Below are 17,685 nucleotides of genomic sequence, written 5' to 3' on the forward strand. Positions count from 1 at the left end.
TCTGAAGGAGAAGACCAATTGACATCTCTTATCTTGCAGTCAGTTTGTCAGCTACTGTCACGTCCTGCCCTTCTTCTTTGCTATTCATGAGATCAACCAGAATCCAAAGATATTACCCAACATCATCCTGGGCTTCAACATCTATGAAAACTTTTTCGATGCAAGAATTACATACGAGGCCATGATGGATTTGCTATCCATGGGACAGGAGAATGTCCCAAACTACAGTTGTGGAAGACAAAAACACGTTGACAGTGCTGGAAGGGTCTGATTCTGAGCTCTTCAATCCCATTTCAACCATGCTGAGCATCTACAAAATCCCATAGGTATGAATGGAAATTGTAGCTAAATCCTCTTTGTAAATTCTCTAGAGAGTCCAAAAAATGACACTGCTGGATATAATGAAATAAATGGAGCTGTTCATGAACTGAATTGTTCGTGAACAGAAGAGTTCGTGACCCGAGGCACCACTGTACTCAAAAATAAACGCAAGCAATTTTCACAATGAGTATGGCTACCCCTTTGACTAATTTTCAATATGTAACTGTGTGTTTTTATACTACTTTTCTCATATTACATGCTAGATCAACTATGGGGTCATCAGCCACATTCCTGAACAAAAACATCGTTTCCCTTTTTTCTACCGGATGAGTCCAAAACAAGAGCCTCCTCACTTGGCAATTGTCAAACTGCTCCTGCATTTCCGATGGACGTGGATCGGCCTTGCTGCTCCGGACAATGAAAATGGAGAGAAGTTCAGAAGAAACTTTGAGCTTGTGGCCATCAATAAAGGCGTTTGTGTGGCCTTCTCAGAAAGCATCCCTGTGCTAACTCAAAGGATGAGAAAGCCCTTCTTTTCATTTTTTACAAACAGGGAAGTAAAAATTATTGTTTGTCAATTGGACTTTCAGACTACATTAGTGTTAGCAACAATAATAGTATCAACTGAAAAGACTAAAAGAGGATTTGGGGAGAAAGTATGGATTGCCACAGCTTTGCCAGACTTAAGTGTGAGAGTGTTTTACCAAATCTTTGATCTCCAGCACAAACACCTTTTGTTATCCTTCTTAACTCAGGCAAAGGAAAGGGGAGAATTTTATGGTTTTAATTCATATTTTTCTACTATTAAAGACTTTGTGAACACTGCATTTTGCTGTTCCTTTTCAAGCCCTGTATTATCCAAGAAAGTTTGGGGAAAATGCAGAGAAAAACCAAACTGGGGAATGCCACCCCAAGATATGCTTGCAAGAATCCTGTCTGAGGATGCCCATAGCATTTCCACTTCAATCCAGGCTGTGGCCAAGGTCCTCCATGCAGTCTATTCCTCCCACCTGAGTCAGAGAAGGATACGGCTTGGTGATGATCTGGTTCCACAGGGAATACAGCCATGGCAGGTAAGATTTTCTCCTTTGGGGTTCCAAGGATACCCCTTGTACAATTCCTCAGTGTTATGTTGGAGAAGGGCAGGACTGCATGTGGACTGGGAGGTTTCCCAGTTTCCCAGTTGCTAATGCGAGTTCTAATTGGATATGTTAGACTGGGGAGAGAGAGAGAAAGGGGGGGGGGTTGTTCTGGGTCTAGATCTTCCAAACTGAACATTTGTGCTGGTTTGGGATGCTGTAAGAAAAGGGAATGCTTCCTCAGTAGAGAGAAAGGTGCTTTTCCCATTTCCAGATTCAATAAACACTGGAATACCATAGTAACCTTCACAATCCATCTTGATCATCCAACATTGACTTTATCTACTGTCCAGAACAGGGCATCTCTCCTAACTTCTTGTCCTGCCACCACAAGAAGGGATCACATCTCTGAGTCCTCTTGGGATCTTCAGGAAAGAAGCAGTTGAATTGATCTGCTGCTGCCTCCAATCTCCTGGTCAAATATTGACACCCATGATCCTTTTTTTTCCTGCAATTGTCCTCTCACTAAGGTCCCAACATCCTTTTTTTCTTCTTCCTTCCTCCTATTAAAATTAAAACTCACTATTTCCATAATTTTCCCTAAACTTTCTTTTCTTTTCTTTTCTTTTCTTTTCTTTTCTTTTCTTTTCTTTTCTTTTCTTTCCTTTCCTTTCCTTTCCTTTCCTTTCCTTTCCTTTCCTTTCCTTTCCTTTCCTTTCCTTTCCTTTCCTTTCCTTTCCTTTCCTTTCCTTTCCTTTCCTTTCCTTTCCTTTCCTTTCCTTTCCTTTCCTTTCCTTTCCTTCCCTCCCTCCCTTCCTTCCTTCCTTCCTTCCTTCCTTGTACTATGACATCAGTGTTGATTCCTGGTGAATGTCTGGACAAGTCCCTGCAGTTTTCTTGGCAAGATTTCACAAGTGGTTTGCCCTTCTCTCTTTCTTCCTACGGCTGAGAGAGAGGGAGTGGCCTAAGGTCCCCCAGTTTGCTTCATGACTAAGGCAGGACTCTGTTGGTTTCTAGACTGGAGCTCTAACCACTACACAAAACTGGTGCTCTTTCCATTTCCTAACACCCCTTATTGATTTCCTAAAGTGATGGTATTTAATTGTCCAAATGGTCCAAAGATAGAATAATCTTATAAAAGAAGCAGATGTTAGAAACAAAGGCGTAAAGCAACAATCACACGGCAGAGGAAGAGGAGGTAAGGCAGGGGAAGCAGGAAAGTACATTAGGGCATGCCCTAAAGAAGGTAGAACAATTCACTGCCAGACTGCTGCAGGTGGTCCAAAGACAGGATGAGAAGCAAATTTCCATAGAAGAAAATTTAGGACATAGATGTTGCCAATGCCAACATAATAGCTGGTTGGCAGTTTTGACCAGTGATGGGGAAACACCCATAGGGAGATGACCAGCTTACTAGCATCTGACTGCTGCAATCAAAAGATATTTGTGACCTGAGAGTTGCAATTTCATAAAAGAGAGCAGGCCACGGTGATAAATTAAAAGGAGAGGGAAAGGTAGAATAAATCTTAAATTCAATTCTTTCTTCCAACAATTGCAGAGAGAGGCATTGTGTTGAAGTTGCCAGGTTTTGAATTAGGACTGGAATGGGAATGTAGAAGATACAGGAGTGATTCTCCATGTCTTTTTAGCTTCATCCTTTTCTAAGAAGCTTTCAGCTTTACAATATTTCCATGGATGGTGTTTATTTGGATGAGGACAGAAATCCTGTTGCTGAATTTACTGTTATGAACTGGGCAGCATTTCCCAACAAGTCTGCTGCTCGAGTGCAAATTGGAACTATAGAAAGAGAGGCCACTTCGGAAGTCAAGGTCTCCATCAATGAGAGTGCCATAATATGGCCCACATCATTTAACCAGGTAGCTGAGTCTGCTAGTTTGGGGGTTTATGAAATTGGAGCTTACCAGTCTTGCCACTCTAATGGAGGGTCCATGCTGGAAAAAGGACACTTTGTAGGAGACCTTCCTATATCTCATGTACCTTGTAAGTCTTGGGAGACTTACTGCTGACTATGGGGATGCCAGCATTGTTCTGGGGTAGGATGGAAATCATGTTGTTGGTTAGCTCAAGACTACTTGTACCCTATAAGGAAGCTAAATTGGCCAGAGACATCCTTTGATGCAGGAAAGACTTACTGTAGGCCATCTTACCCAGGGCTTCCTCAGTGCTGGAACTTGCTTTGAGGTTGGGCTACTAGGAAATTAAGATTCAAGAGACACATCCTGGTAGAAAGCAGAGAGTCAAGTTATGTAGAAGCTCTCCTACCAATTGCTAAGATAGGAGCAAACAACCTTGTGCTTCCCCTGCTTTGGACTACACTTCCCATGGTTTCCTACCTTTGGCCATTTGAGCTGAAACAGATGGGAAGATGCCTGACCAGAAGTGCTAACAGTCTCTCCTGAACTTTGAGAGATCTCTGGGAACAGGTCATGCTGAAATGGGACTACTTCAGGGGCTTCTTAAGAAGAAGAAGATGATGTTTAAAATGATTTTCTTAAAAATAATTTCACTATCCTTTGAAAGAGACTTTGAAAGTGTATATTTAATTTTTACAAGCTGGGCACAATTGGCATAGGGAATTGGGACATTTGGCAAGTCTCAATTATTTACCACTGAGTTAAGAATGTCAAACGTATTGGATGAATTTCAGTCATTGCTATGGTAAAAATCCAACCTTGAGGGCATCATCTTTTCCCTCCTGCACTCATGTTTTGCTCTCAGAAGGAGACAAGGATGTAGGAGGATAAAAACACCTCAGCGGCTGAGGGAATCCATTACAGGAAGCCTTTGTGACATTGGATGAGTTTCAGTACATGCTCTGTGTGAGCAAAGACATTCAGCTACTGTATGTAAAGATAGTTCATGAATTCACACAATGTGTAGCCATAGGTGTGTTGTGTGCAAAATTCCATGACTGAAAGAAACCATGGTTTAGCCCAGTTTATAAACCCAGCCTGGGACTCATTTCTACTCAAATAAGTGTTACCTCTAATTTAAGTTTCCCTGAATTTTCTTTATGTTTAGAAAGTGCCTTTTTCTAGATGTACTGAAAGTTGCATCCCAGGACACACCAAGCTCACGAGAGAGGGAGCACCAGTTTGCTGCTATGACCATGTATGGAAGGAACCATCTCCAGACAGGAAGGTGGGTGGCTCAAAAGCAAAGAAGGAGTCCTATCCAAGCCCAACCAAGTCTGTTACACACTGCTGTCTGCTAAGGGACCTAACCTACTAGTAACCTCTCAATCTATTTCTCTTTCCCAACAGAACTCCGTTTGGGTTGTGTATGGGTGTTCCCAAGAGTAGGACTCTAGTCTTAGCAATGATTACTGAAGCACATTTTATAAGCATAATACAAAGGAATTTTACTTACAAGAAATATATTATAGGCACAGGCAAAGCCTAGCAATCTTTTAAGCACAGAGCAGGCAATATGACAAAGAGGGAGCAAATAGTAAATCCTTAATGATGTCTTACACCTCACTTCCTCTTGTGGATAGTAGGTCATGAGGTGCTGAACGCCACTGAATGCATTACATATAGAGCGACTTCTTATGTTTTCAGATGCAGCCCATTGTGAAAAGTGTCCAGATGACCAGCATTCCAATAAGGAGCAAGATCAATGTGTCCCCAAGATTATTAATTTCCTGTCCTATGAAGAAAACCTAGGTCTCATCCTGGCTCTCATTGCCTCTTCTTTGTCTCTAACTACTGCCTTCATTCTGGGAATCTTCATGAAATACCGAGAAACTCCCATAGTCAAAGCCAACAACTGTGACCTCACTTATATTCTTCTGGTTTCCCTCCTCCATTCCTTCTTGACCTCACTTCTATTCATTGGTCGACCCAAGAAAGTTACCTGCCTTTTTCGACAAGTTGCCTTCAGTGTTGTTTTCTCAGTTGCTGTGTCTTCCTTCCTGGCCAAGACTGTCATGGTGGTGGTGGCATTTCTGGCGACAAAACCTAGCAGCAGGATGAGGAAATGGCTGGGAAAGGGTCTGTCTAACTTCATTGTCTTGTCCTGCTCTGGGGTTCAGGTGGACATCTGCATCATATGGCTGGGAATCTCTCCCCCATTCCCAGATTCTGACCTGGATTCCCAACCAGGGCACGTGGTTTTGCAATGTAATGAAGGTTTAATCACCACGTTCTACACTGCCCTCGGCTACATGGGCTTTTTGGCTGGCATCTGCTTCTTGGTGGCTTTTCTAGCCCGAAAGCTGCCAGGGACCTTCAACGAAGCCAAGTTGATCACCTTCAGCATGTTGGTTTTCTGCAGTTTGGGTCTCCTTTGCCCCCACCTACCTGAGCACCAAAGGGAAATACATGGTGGCTGTGCAGATCTTCTCCAGCCTGGCCTCCAGCCTGGGCTCATTGGGTTGCATCTTTTTCCCCAAATGCTACATCATTATCCTGAGACCTGACATGAACATCAAGGAGCATCTGATGATGAAAACTGATGAGGCCTCTTAATTTTGGAATCCATTATTTTTCCTATAATTTACTGGAAATTTAAAATAACATCATTTAGAATTAAATTCCTTTATATGTGTTATCAAATTCAAAGTATTCTTGTCAATCAGTAAAGGAATAAATACAGCAACATGGTTCTATATCAGTGTATCAGATTAACAAGAACAACTGTCAGGGCTGCTGTATTCAAATCCCAATGAAGAAAAATCTCTTGAAACTTGTGTTAAGTTCAAAAAGAAATTCATTTATTGGAACGTACATGCAACTCCCCTTCATGGATCACTGGCTTGTTGTGGCGAAGGGGCTTGCGTAACTCAGTGAAGCCATGAGCTATACCGTGCAGGGCCACCCAAGACGGACAGGTCATCACAGAGAGTTCTGACAAAATGTGGTCCACTGGAGAAGGAAATGGCAACCCACTCCAATATCCTTGCCAAGAAAACCCCATGGACAATGTTAAAAGGCTAAAAGATATGACGCCGGAAGATGAGCCCCTCAGGTCGGAAGGTGTCCAATATGCTACTGGGGAAGAGCGGAGGGCATTTCCAAGTAGCTCCAGAAAGAGTGAAGCGGCTGGGCCAAAGCCGAAAGGACGTTCAGCTGTGGATGTATCTGGAAGCGAAAAGAAGGTCCGATGCTGTAAAGAACAATATTCTATAGCTCCCAGAATGTAAGATCTATGAACCAAGGCAAGCTGGATGTGGTCAAACATGAGATGACAAGATTGAACATCGACATCTTGGGAATCAGCGAACTGAAATGGACGGGAATGGGTGAATTTAATTCGGGTGACCATTATATCTACTACTGTGGGCAAGAAACTCTTAGAAGAAATGGAGTTGCACTCATAGTCAGTAAGAGAGTGGGAAAGGCAGTAATGGGGTACAACCTCAAAAATGACAGAATGATCTCAGTGCGTATCCAAGGCAAACCATTCAATATCACAGTCATCCAAGTCTATGCCCCAACCACTGATGCTGAAGAAGCTGAAGTTGACCACTTCTATGAGGACCTACAACACCTTCTAGAACTAGCACCAAAAAAAGATGTCCTTTTCATCATAGGGGATTGGAATGCTAAAGTAGGAAGTCAAGGAGTAATCGGAATAACAGGCAAGTTTGGCCTTGGAGTACAAAATGAAGCAGGGCAAAGGCTAATAGAGTTCTGTCAAGAGAACAAGCTAGTCATAGCAAACACTCTTTTCCAACAACACAAGAGACGACTCTACACATGGACATCACCAGATGGTCAATACCAAAACCAGATTGATTATATACTTTGCAGCCAAAGATGGAGAAGCTCTATACAGACAGCAAAAACAAGACCAGGAGCTGACTGTGGCTTAGATCATGAGCTTCTTACTGCAAAATTTAGGCTTAAATTGAAGAATGTAGGGAAAACCACTAGACCACTCAGGTATGACTTAGATCATATTCCTTGTGAGTACACAGTGAAGGTGATGAATAGATTTAGAGGATTAGATTTGGTAGACAGAGTGCCTGAAGAACTTTGGACGGAGGTCCATAACATTGTACAGGAGGCAGCAACTAAAACCATCCCAAAGAAAAAGAAATGCAAGAAAGCAAAATGGCTGTCCGATGAGGCTTTACAAATAGCTGTGGAAAGAAGGAGTGCGAAAAGCAAGGGTGAAAGGGAAAGATATAAAGATATATAAATCTGGAATGCAGATTTCCAGAGAATAGCAAGGAGAGATAAGAAGGCCTTCTTAAATGAACAATGCAAAGAAATAGAGGAAAACAATAGAATGGGGAAGACTAGAGATCTCTACAAAAAAATTGGAGATATGAAAGGAACGTTTAGTGTAAAGATGGGCATGATAAAGGACAAAAAAGGCAGGGACCTAACAGAAGCAGAAGAGATTAAGAAGAGGTGGCAAGAATACACAGAAGAACTATACAAGAAAGATCTTAATGTCCCTGATGTCCACGCTGGTGTGATCACTGACCTTGAGCCAGACATCCTAGAGAGTGAAGTCAAGTGGGCCTTAGGAAGCATTGCTAACAACAAAGCTAGTGGAGATGACAGTATTCCAGCTGAGTTATTTAAAATACTAAAAGATGATGGTGTTAAAGTGCTGCACTCAATATGCCAGCAAGTTTGGAAAACGCAACAGTGGCCACGGGATTGGAAAAGGTCAGTTTATGTTCCAATTCCAAAGAAGGGCAATGCCAAAGAATGCTCAAACTATCGCACAGTTGCACTCATTTCACATGCTAGCAAGGTTATGCTCAAAATCCTACAAGCTAGGCTTCAGCAATACATGAACCGAGAACTACTGGATGTACAAGCTGGGTTTCAAAGAGGCAGAGGAACTAGAGATCAAATCGCCAACATTCGCTGGATCATGAAGAAAGCACGAGAGTTCCAGAAAAATATCTACCTCTGCTTCATTGACTATGCAAAAGCCTTTGATTGTGTGGATCAAAACAAACTGTGGCAAATTCTTAAAGAGATGGGAGTACCAGAGCACCTTACCTGTCTCCTGAGAAATCTGTATGCGGGCCAAGAAGCAACAGTTAGAACCGGTCATGGAACAACCAATTGGTTCAAAATAGGGAAAGGTGTACGACAAGGCTGTATCCTGTCACCCTGCTTATTTAACCTATATGCAGAGTACATCATGAGAAATGCCAGGCTGGAAGAATCACAAGCCGGAATTAAGATTGCAGGGAGAATCATCAACAACCTCAGATATGCAGACGATACCACCCTAATGGCAGAAAGTGAAGAAGAACTAAAGAGCCTCTTGAGGGTGAAAGAGGAGAGTGCGAAAGCTGGCTTGAAACTCAACATTAAAAAAACTAAGATCATGGCATCTGGACCCATCAATTCCTGGCAAATAGAAGGGGTAGAAATGGAAGCAGTAACAGACTTCATTTATTTGGGCTCCAAGATCACCGCAGATGGAGACTGCAGCCATGAAATTAAAAGACGCTTGCTCCTTGGGAGTAAAGCTATGGCAAGCCTAGGTAGCATATTAAAAAGCAGAGACGTCACCTTGCCGACAAAGATCCGCATAGTCAAAGCTATGGTTTTTCCAGTAGTAATGGATGGCTGTGAGAGCTGGACCATAAAGAAGGCTGAGCGCCAAAGAATTGATGCCTTTGAACTGTGGTGCTGGAGAAGACTCTTGAGAGTCCCCTGGACTGCTAGGAGGTCAAACCAGTCAATCTTAAAGGAAATCAACCCTGACTGCTCATTGGAAGGATCGATAATGAAGCTCAAGCTCAGACACTTTGGTCACCTAATGCGAAGAGAGATCTCTTTGGAGAAGACCCTGATGCTGGGAAAGATTGAAGGCAAAAGGAGAAGGGGACGGCAGAGGATGAGATGGTTAGATAGCATCACTGAAGCAATGAGCATGAAACTGAGCAAACTCAGGGAGGCAGTGAAGGACAGGAAGGCCTGGCGCAATATGGTTCATGGGGTCACGAAGAGTCAGACACGACTTAACGACTAAACAACAACAACAAAACAGTGCAAACAAATCGGGTTGCTCTCCAGCAGACAGAGAAGGGCAGGAGCTTACTCTCACCACATCGCCATGTAGGAAATAAGGTCAGACATTTACTGCTCAATTAAAAACTAGCAAATTCCCTGGATGAAGGTCTGTCCAAGTGATGCACTTCTCTTGGTCTCTCATTGACAGCAGAGAGACCTCCTCTCCAAGAGGAGTCGGACACGACTTAACGACTAAACAACAACAACAACATGCAACTCTAAGTAAAGCATTGCTAAAACTAAACCCCACGTATTTTTCCCCTCTACATTTACCCCCTTGCACTCCCCCCTCATCCTAGGTGCCAACTTTGGTTCTCACTGTGGTGCGACCTTGTACATTCTTAATCCCAATAACACTTTGTCTTCCTGGCCTTCAAAACTGCACCGGCTCTGTCTTATTTCACTCCCCCTCCCCCATTAATAATGGCAGAAACAAATCAAGCAAAACAGACATTTACTAGTCTAATAAAACAGGCTTCTAGTTGATTAATACTTTGCTGCACCTTCTGACAATAACACACAGAGGATTACATGGAATTTATTTGAAGAGCAAAAGCAACATTTGCAGTAAACAGTAGGCTTTAATATTACTGTAAAACCAATTCACTACCTGGGAATTTACTTAACAAAATTTTATAAAGATTAATTCAAGAATAATGTTCATAGTTTTGGGAAAATACAATGACAGAAATCTTAAGATGAAAAAAATCCATCCTAGATAGCCGGAAGAATAACAATAAAATGAATATTTTACCAGGTCTCAATTTTCTATTTCAAGTGATTCAAATAAGAATTGAAGATAAAACATTAAATGAGCAGCAAGGACAATCACTAACCTCATTTGGTGAAACCAAAGCCTAAAGAATAAATTTAGGATTTTATGAGTCGTAAAAGAAAGAGGTGGATTGGTTGTATTAAATCTTAATTTAATACAACCAATTCACCTCTTTCTTTTACGTCTCGTAGAATCCTAAGTTTATTGTTTAGTCCTCGGTAGACTTCTTGCAAAATCTTAAATGTATTCCTTAGACTATACTTCAAACCAACTGTTTGACTTGAATAACAGATTGGATTAAATGGCCATTCGGCTGAGGTAGCTCTCCCAGAAGGCTTGCATCTTTGGTTAGTTACCAACAGAAGCATGCAGTCCATAAGAGATGACTCAATGATAAATAGCATAGTCCTATGGGAAAGAGTACCAGGAGGGGATCTCAACCCTACCAGGACAGGGTGAATGTAGAGGAGTATGGAGATGGCCTTGAAGTCAATATGTGGCATGCGAGGGAGAGAGAAAGAGTTTGAAAGTGCCCTCTGCACATGGGAAAGGCTGTCCTGAAAGTGCTGAATGGAGCGGCTGCAACCAGGCAGAAAGAGCCACTGCCTCCCCACTTCCTGTCAGCTTTGCGAGGAAGTCCAGACAAGAAGCACACCCAGAAGTACTAGCTCTAATTTAATTGTAAGGTTACATGATCAGAATCTTCCAATTCTGAAAGGACATCTCTCCCCCCTCACCTTTACAGTCCAGGAAACTAGGGAGGGTCTCTTCTGACATGTTTGCCACAGCCCCATTCTTTCTGTGGGATCACCTGCCTCGTATCTGGCTGTTGCCTAGTCATGGTTCTGACAGTTTTTCCTGCTTTGTGCACCACCCCAGGGTTGTTGTTACAATATGGGTAGCTATTTAAGTTCAGCAGCTATATATGTCTTAAAATAAAATAAAATAAATACAAATAAATAAATAAATACCAAAGCCTAATGCACATATTCGAGAGAAAAAAATGTGCCATGACCTTTTGATTAAAATCTCTGGACTTATTTATTTGGTCCCTGCAGAACCTTTCCCCTCTCTCCATTGTAACAGATCCTGTAGACCTACTACTGTTTCAGTCTTTCTATCTGTCTAGTGAAAACAGAAATATGCTCAATTCTGTACCAAGGTTGTTGATATGAATGAATGAATGAATGAATGAATGAATGAATGAATGAATGAATGAATGAATGAATATATATACACATATATCGGTCACATTGCCTGGAACCCAATGAGAATCAGCATGGATTCTTGGAAACTATAGCCTAGAACATACAAAGCCTAGCTATACTGCCAAGAGAAGTTGTAGGCTTAGATTTCATGGAAATTGTAAACATGGAGATTGCTGACTTCCCCTGGATATAGTTATTCTGGAGTATCTGACCTGAATTGAGGAAGGTTCCTCATTCACACCAGGGCAGGGAGGAATTAGACTGTTTTCTCTGGCTAGTTATATAACATTCAGTTTTATTAAGACATCCCAAGGTTGCAGGAAAATTGCATGCAGAGCAAGAAAAGTAAAAGTTGTTAAGTGCAGGATGCAGGAGGCAAGACAAAGAATCATCTGAGAGGGGTAATAGCTACAGTTTTGAGAAGAGATAAGGAAGGTCTTTGAACCTGCAACACCTGCTTACTGCAGCAAATACTTTGACTAGATTCAGCAGCAAAGTGAAGTCAAAGGGTGGAAGGATAGAATGGAGGGAATGAAACTAATTTGGGAGGAGTGGGGAGAACTGGTTTAGGAATATATTGAAGACCTGAACTTTGGATGTCACCGTGGGAAGAGGGAAGGGAGGAAGGGAGGAAGGAAGGAAGGAAGGAAGGAAGGAAGGAAGGAAGGAAGGAAGGAAGGAAGGAAGGAAGGAAGGAAGGAAGGACGTTAGTTTGAAACGAGCTGGGTGGGTTGAAAGATTACTCGTGAACAAGAGATAAGGCCAAGAAGTCTCAAGGCTTTGTGCAAAAAATACCAGAGCAATAATTATCAGCTGAATCAAAGAAAACTGGCAAAGAGATAGAAATTGACCGTCTGGTGCAGCAGAGAAAAGGTTTGGAGAGACCTAACTTAGATGGAGATGCTAGGAGAAGAAGGAGAGAAGACCCAACTGAAGACCTGATCATAAAGGCCAAAGCAAGCAGCCAGTTCCATGAGACACTGGAAGAGACAACTGAAGGAGCACATTTGGGAAGTGAGTAGGAAGGAGAGTGAGTTTAGTTCCTGGACTCCTTATTCAATAAGTTAGTATCATGTGAGGTTTCTATCGTACTGTGTCCTGGGTCTATACAAGGTTTTTAAGGGTCCAAAGTAAAAACTGCCAAAGGTTCACAATTAGAGGTGGGACATTGTTTGTTCCTTGCTGGATGTCCTGGGGAAGGAAAGCCCCACTATAGAACACCCCCCTCTGCTGATGGAAGAGTGTACTGTAACTTGTATCTGGAGGATAAGTTTCTCAGGTAAAGGGAATAAAAAGGTTGGTGAGTTGTTTTCTTGATGACTCTTAAATTTGAACTATGCCCATGAGTCATGCAGAGTTTTTCCCCTCATGCACACCAGTAAATGAAGTCATACAGAGAATCAACTGTGATCCCTAAATCCCTATATAATTATCAAAAGCACAGTGATTTCTTCTTCTTCCACCAAAGCCTATGGGATTCCCTCCACTCACGGTCATTTTGAAACCAAGTGAGGGATACTTAGTAACTCTCATCAACAGAACTTGACAAATATTTAGTAACTCCTATTAAAAAAAAAGCCTGAAAAACTGGTCCATAACTATCACAAGGACTACGGAGAGCATCTGGCAGGATTCATGTTGGCAGGGACTATGCCACTCGGGCATGTAATGTTTCCGGTTGCAGATCTGGTGCCAGGCAACATTTCATATCCTCTTGATCAAGTCTGCGCATCTGTGCTCTTTGGTGAGAGAATTTGGCTTCACTTGCAACGGCTCTGAGACCACAACAGTGGGGCTGGTCTCCGAGAACAAGAGCAGATCTCCATCATGATATGCAAAATTCTGCTGCTGCTTCTTCTCCTGGTGTCCCATTTTCCTTGTGGGACGTTGATGACCAAATGTCCACTGAATGTCCAAAAAGAGATAAAACACAAATTTAATTATTACAAGCCAGGAGACTTCCTGGTTAGTGGAATCATATCTACAACTAGCACGATATTTTTTCCATTCATTTTCTCTAAACCACCAACCAACAGATTTCGAAGGTAATTCTTGATGTGTACTTAACCCTGTTGATTAATTTTATCCTTTCCACGGTCTTCTTTTTAATAGGGATGGCTCCCATTTCAATTTCTCTGATCTCTGTCGAGTTTTTTTCTCTTCATTTGTTTTAAGGAGAAGGCTGAAATTGTGTGGGAGGGTGTCCTGGCTCTTCACAAAATAACTCCCTGTGATGCCAGGGAGAGTCACCCAACTCCATGTAGCTGAAGGCAAAGAAGCAAGATTCCTTCCCATTTTATTTTCCTATTCTCTTCAATGATGCACTGCTCTCTCTCTCCCCCTCTCCCTTATCTTTCCCTTCCTGGGCAAGTGGTCACAGTCCTCACCCACTGGCTTTCAGCTTCTATTTGTAAGGTGGCTTGAGGACCACTTTGGATCCAAGAATAAGGGAGAGGCTGGCATTCTGCTTTGCAGGGCAGGAACCCCATATTCATGCTTACTTTTTGTTTACATTAATGAGATCCCTTTAAAAAATAAAGAAGCCAAACTCAATTCAACTTAGTAGGGGCCATTTCAGCTTTCCAAAGAAAAAATCCATTTCTGGTAAGTGGTTGTTCTTATTATATGCCTTGACATAGAACGTTGTTATTGATTTGATGAGGTGAATTCAGTGCAGTGCTAGCCTACTTTTTAAACCTTATTTTAGGTATTGGATTCAGTCGCTGAACCAGCATAAACTAGCAATAGAACTAAAAATGACAACCCTCCCATATGAAAGAATAAATTCTCACAGACTATGAGGAAAGTAACTAAAAAATTAAATTAATATCAATAGCATGGAACTACAGAACCATTGCAAGCTAAAATGATCACTGTTTGTCATAACGGACATGAATATTAAAACTTTATATGCTATAATTTTTAATATTGACATATAAAACATTTGCCACCTACTGTTGAAAATTATGGAAATATTATAGAATATTATTCTATACAGTACACTCTCTGAAAAAATAATAACCATAAAAGTACAATGTTATTTTATGGCAAAGGAATGTTAATTTTAATATGAAGGATTTCATCGCTAACAATGCAACAGCTGAAGGGCAGGATTTGTCATGGCTAATTAATTCTTATTTTCTTCTGAATTTTGCAAGCTGATCCACAAAATTTAGAAACATGATAGGCTACTATCGGGGAACAATCTGAAGGAAATAAAAACATGTAAAAATCATCAGAATGGGTAGGCAGTGTGGTCAGCCTTGGAGAGATAAGAGTTATTTGAATCTCCCTCTTAAATGAGTAATAAAGAAGTTGGAGAGTTGCAGCGACACACAGTATTCTTCCAGAAGAGTCTCCCCAAATTCCCAGGGCATTCTTCCAGGTGAGAGCTCTTCCCTTCTCCTCCATCAAGAACAGCCAAGGAAGAACATTATAGTCTCCCAAGCTGAAGCCCCCTTTAGCCTTGGAAACTGCTGGCTGTCTTAGATGGGGCACAGGAGTCACTATATACTTTTGATGATATCGGTATTATTAAGAGCCATCAAGTCAGTGTTGAGTTACAGCAACCACATAGATAGAATTTCTCCAGCATGATCTATCTTCAACCTCGTCTTTTAGTTCTCCCAACAGGGAGATAAGGTAGCCTATTAAAAACAAAAAAAACCTTGGAGCAGCCCGTTTTGTAATTTTGCAGTGGTTCACAATATTGAACAAAGTCAGCAATGGTCTAATTCAGTAAGCAGGTTAAGTCTACTGAAATAACCCAGACCAGATGAGTCTGAAACAGGACCACATGAGTTATATTTGAATATGAAACAATAGATTAAGATTGATTGATTGATTGATTTTGATAGATTATATGCCATCAAGTTGGTGTAGACTTTAACTGACCACATAGGTAAATCTTTTCCATAATCTGTCCATAAATTGGTCTTTCAGTTCTTCCAAGGGTACTTTCATCACCACTATAACTTAATCTGCCCCCTTGCTGCTAGTCCTCCTCTTCTCTTTCTTTCCACCTTTCCCAGCATCAGAGCATTCTCCAGAGAGCTGGTTCTTCACATCATGTGTCCAAAGCAGGATAATTTGAACCTGGTCATTTGTCCTTTGAGGGAAAACTCTTAGTTGATTTGTTTGATGGTCCATTGGTTTGTTTTCTTGACTGTCCAGAATATACTCAGGAGTCTTCTCCAACATCAAAATTCAAAAGCATCAATACTCTTCCTATCCGGATTCTTCAAAGTCCAACATTTACTTCCATAGAGTGTCACAGGGAATACCATGGCTTGAACGATTTTGATCTCTGTAGGTAGAGACACATCACAGCATTTGAGCATCTCTTCCAAGGCCTTCATGGCTGCTTTACCAAGTGCTAGTCTGCGGCAAATGTCTTGACTGCTTCTTCCTTTACTGGCAATGGTTGATCTTAAAAGCAGAAGCTATCCATCACCTCGATATCTTCATTGTCAGTTCTAAGGCTGGTTGTTGTGCCTGTTGTCATTAGTATGGTCTTCTTTACATTTAATTTTAGTGCCTTTTTTTTCCACTGTGCTTTTTATATTTTATTATTAGAGCTTGCAGATCCTTTCCATTTTTGCCTATGAAAATAGTGTCATCAGCATAATGCATGTCATTGATGTTTATTCCTCCAATTTTAAAACCACATTCGTCTTCTTCCCATCCAGCTTCCCTTAATATATGTTCAGGATATAGGCTGAGCAAGTAAGGGGAGAGCATACAGCCTTGTCTCGCCTCTTTGCCAACCTGGATCCAGTCTGTTCTGTCCCTACTATGGCTTCCTAGCCTGCACATGAGGACAATGAGATGTTCTGGGATTCCCATTTTTCTGAGAACATTCCACAGCTTGAATTGACTGACACAATTTAAGGCCTTTCTGTAATCAATGAAAAACCGTACAGACTTGTTTTTGATATTCTTTGACTTTCTCAATTATCCAGCATCTATCAGAAATAATGTCTCATGTTCCTCGGGCTTTCCTAAAGCCAGCTGGCCTTTTCTCAAGCCAGGTTGAATATCAGGCATCCCTCTTTCCATCTCTTTTTCTAATCTGTATTGGAAGATCTTAAGCATTATTTTGGAGTATGTGAAATTAAGGATATTGTACAATAGCTTGCATACTTTGTTAAGTTTCTATTTTGGGGGGAGGGGAATATAGGAATGTAAATCAGCCTCGTCCAATCTATTGGCCACTGTGCTCTTCTCCAGATTTGTTGGCATATCTTGGTTAGAACTTTAGTGGTTCTTCTTCTGTTGCTTCCAACTTGGTAATTGACACAAGCCATGATTCAGAGTCTGACTCTGACTCTGATTCTGACAGTGTTGCTCCAGGTGATCAGCCACAGGCATCTCCTGATCAGCTGGAGCAGTCAGATGATGAGGCATGGCTCCCAAGCCCCAGATCCAGATGCACATAGAGGCCAGCAGAGCAGCATCAATCAAGGAGGCTCCTCACAGGCCAAAGGGTGAGTCCTGAATAATTGTAGCCAGCTGCCAGCAGAGAGATTTTTGCAGCTTGCTTTGCCTTTACTCTTGGTTGGAAAACAACCATGTGAAAACCGAGCTCATGTCTTGTGCGTATCCTGAATTTCTGACTTCTGGGCTGGCTGACTACCCGATTTGGCTTTGTGACTCTTGGCATTGTAATTAGACTACTCTTTTGCTTCTTGGACTACAAATGCTACTTTACTTTGATAAGTCTTTGATTAACAATGTGACTGTTGTTATCTCCTTCTCCTTCTTGGCAACTGTACCTGCTATCTTGAAACAGAACAGTAATGACCAGAATGCTGATCTTCACCGTCTAGTACTAGAGTTTCTTGTAAGTAGAGAACATCTTCTAAGGTACCTAGGATGCTGATGTCTCTCCTGTACAATATTTCAGTAAACTCCTTCCACGTTCATTTCATCTCTTTTGAATTGGTCACTATTTGTCCACTGGCATCCTTGAGCATACCAGTTCAAAGTTGGAACCTCCTTCTGAGTTCAGAGATCTTTTGAAAGAGTGTCCTTGTTTTTCCATATCCATTTCCATCTTCAACATTTTATTTATTTAATTATTTAATTATTTACTTATTTATTTATTCAATTTGCATAGCTGCCCATCTCAACAAGTGACTCTGGGCAGTGAACAATCATAAAATAAATTAAAAACAGATTTCCATCATAATACAAAAATGAAAATGCACATAGCAGCCAGGCGAATGTTACAATTCATGGTTGTTAACACAACCAGGAGACGGAACCCGTCACACACCCTGGGCCCCAGG

This window comes from Python bivittatus, unplaced genomic scaffold (assembly GCF_059951505.1).
Source record: "Python bivittatus isolate LINGU-HERP-01145 unplaced genomic scaffold, Pbiv_v1 ctg000080_np1212, whole genome shotgun sequence".
NCBI lineage: Eukaryota > Metazoa > Chordata > Lepidosauria > Squamata > Pythonidae > Python > Python bivittatus.